Source organism: Morus notabilis, unplaced genomic scaffold (assembly GCF_000414095.1).
Source record: "Morus notabilis unplaced genomic scaffold, ASM41409v2 Scaffold583, whole genome shotgun sequence".
In the NCBI taxonomy this organism is placed as follows: Eukaryota; Viridiplantae; Streptophyta; class Magnoliopsida; order Rosales; family Moraceae; genus Morus; species Morus notabilis.
The window spans coordinates 102,572-105,942 of NW_010366405.1; positions in this window are offsets into that span (position 1 = coordinate 102,572).

A 3,371-nucleotide genomic window follows, 5' to 3' on the forward strand; every position below is an offset into this window, starting at 1 on the left:
AAATAATAATAATAATAAAAATAATAATAATAATAATAATAATAATAAAAAATAATAATAATAATAAAATAAAAAAAAATCTCACACTTTATTTTTGAAACGTAGACTTGTTTTTTTATTCTTAATTTTTTTTTCCTTTTTAGTTTTAAAATTAATTGTGATTTGATTCTGTAACCTTTTATTTTTGGTAAATTAGGATTTTATTTTGTTTCCTCATTTATATATTTTAATTGTTGCCTTATTTAATTTTTCCTTTTATAGTTTCACTAACTCTTAGGATTATAACTATGATTGTAATTAATTGACTAATTTAGATTCCTAATCTAAATTATAGTACAATTTGAACGGTTGATCCCACGAGGAGGTGTTAAATTGAACAAGAAATGACTAGCAAATAAAAAGTGTTAGGAAAGTAAGCAATCAAACAAAGAAAGGGAATGAGTGTTTTTGATGATTTTTTGAACAATTTAAAATGGAGAAAATTCAATAATAAAAAAAGTGGTAAAGCTTTGAGAATCCTCCATATGCTTTGTTCACCTAATTGGATTTTGATTCATAAATTGACTCAATTGAAAGTTTCACATCCCAAACAATCAATCGGAAAATAAATATTTGAAGAACATATGAATTAAAAATGTATTTGAGTAAATAAAATTCTAACGTTTAGAATTAGGAAAAATTATCTTATGAGAAATCTAAGAGCGACAATATACCGTTGGCAATATTGCAGTAAAAGACTACTCATAAAACAATACCTATCAATATATAATATAATGCAACAATCACATAAAAAGAGCTTGACTAGATTTATATGAAAGTTGACAATAAAATATATTGATAAGAAGAAGAAATATGATAAAAGAAAATTATTTACTCAAAGTTTTTATTTATAAAAAAAATGGTCTACATCTTCAATTGTTGTTCTGTTCTGGTCTCTTTCATCAAATTTTCTCCTCTGAAACCCTCCGTCTCCTCCTCCATTCCATCCATGACGTACCCCCGGCCGTTTCTTCTTTCGACGAAGAGGAGGAAACTTAATCGAAAGAGGAAGAAACCTCCGAGGATGAGAAGGTTCAAGCAACCCGCAAACCAACAGTTTTATCGCCCATCACCAAGATGACAGACAATGATTCTGACTCCAATGCCGAGTCTGTTGGGAATGGTGTCCTAGAAGCATGTGATGTAATAGGACATTTATTATTTATTTAATGAAAGAGTTTATTCATCATTTTATGTGTATATATATTTGTGAATATTTTATGAATATCAATGAAAATTCCATGATTATTGATGTGACCTTAAACATTGTATATAAGTGTTATATACGAGAGGATAATGTTTAAGGATAACAATCAAAAAGCAATGTTCATAATGAATTTAATTAAAGTTTGGAATTTTTAATTAAAACATTACTAATACATGTCATTCCCATTTTGAATGGAACGGAGTTATCCGCACTGTTAATATGGTAAGATATTGAATGAGTATATTTCGCATAATAAGATTATGTGGAATAGGGACACATACACAATACGAATTTCTAATAATTTTCGTTAAGTATAGAAATTCTAATTGAATCTACCGATGGTCATATATAGAATGATTTTAATCCTGAGTTCTTAAAAAACTCCTATTTATGGATTTGTCTCTTTTGATTTACTTGGTACGGATTCCGAGACCCTGAATCCTATTCCTTGTATTTTGGAGACATGATGAAATAGGTAGCCGGGAATGTTATTATACGAGATGGAATCCATTCCTTCATTCCTTCTTGAGAAAGAAGTAGATAAATAATTCTCTTGAGTGTTGATTTGGTACTTAGATTAGTAAGAGCGCTCTGGTTCATGAATGTGTTTCATGAATCACTATCCATTAAAGAATCAATGGTACTCAAGGATGAAGATATAATTATAGAGGTTAACGGATTTTACCTAGCTTTAATTATGAATTATTTATGCAGGATTGATCTATATGGAGTGACTATATCAAATGAACAGTTCATAGTTTATTCTAACCTGTTTTGTCTCAGTTGTGCACACACACACGTTTTCGTAGATTATAGGAATTGACGTGAAAGACATTGGTTTTCTAAACCCAAGGCTTTGGAGCGAGGATTGTTCGAGGTCAAAGAACTCAAGTTATCATCTTAATCGGCCGCTAGGTATTATTTCAAATTGAGTTCTTAATAAATAAATTAATGTGATTAATTTATTCGTGCATAATTAATATAATCTATAGAGTATCTCAAAAGTTTTATGAAAATTTTTGTTATACTTGATCCGCTATCCCCACGCTTCTACATCCGAATTCGATTCAAAAATCAACAATTAGTATCATAGCAGTTTATAGACGATATTAATTTATGCTCTGATTATGTGATATTAAATATGTGATATCAAAATTAATATATTAAATATGTGATATTTAATTATGTATGTATGTGATGGGTAGGCACTTTTATTTATGGATGTTTATATTTAATTCATGTTGATGAATGGATGGATGATGGATTTGGTCTTTAATTATATGGTTCCATGGATCGCAATAAATTCGTTCAAATTAAATTATTTATAATTATATTCGGGATTAGAATTATTGTAATTCTAGGATTTTGGTACAATTAGGGGTTTTTTTTTTTTTCATTTTGAATCAAAAGGAAGCCCGGAAGATTAAGTTTGAAAATGCCCAGAAACAACCCAAGATCTGCCCATACTAGTGCCCAGAAAGCAAGCAGCGTGCAACCAGTCCGAGCGCGCGCGCGCCTAAACGCGCGGCTAGCGTCCCAGACGCAGTTAATAGGCCCCAAACGGGCCCGAGGGTGTCTGAAACCCTCGTAATGCGTGACGACGGACCCGGAAGAGTTCTGGACCCCAAAGAAGGTGGAATCCGACCCGAAGAACAAAGTGAAAGAATGAAGAATTCAAGAATCGAAGACCCGTTGATGTAACGGAAGAAAATAATTATTGTAATTATTTATTTATTCGATTTGGTTGTAATTTATATTTTTCATGGAACCCGGTCAAATTTATTTCAATAGTCGATTGCGTACAGTTATATTTTATGTTGATAATTATATATTATATGTCCATGCATATAACATGCCATATAAATATATTGTGCCTAGTGTTATGTTTTATAACATGTTATGCATACATGCGCATTTATTATTATTTATGTTATTTATTATAAAAGAGTTTTAGAAAAATAAAATAAAATAAGAACCATGCGCTAAAATTGATTTAATATGATTAAATTAATTTAAGTTACAAAATTGATTTACAAAATAATGTTATATGTGAAATTGAATTTAAGAGTTAAATTTTAGAATTTCACATGTCCAAAAAATAAATTGTTTATTTATCGGGTCTTGA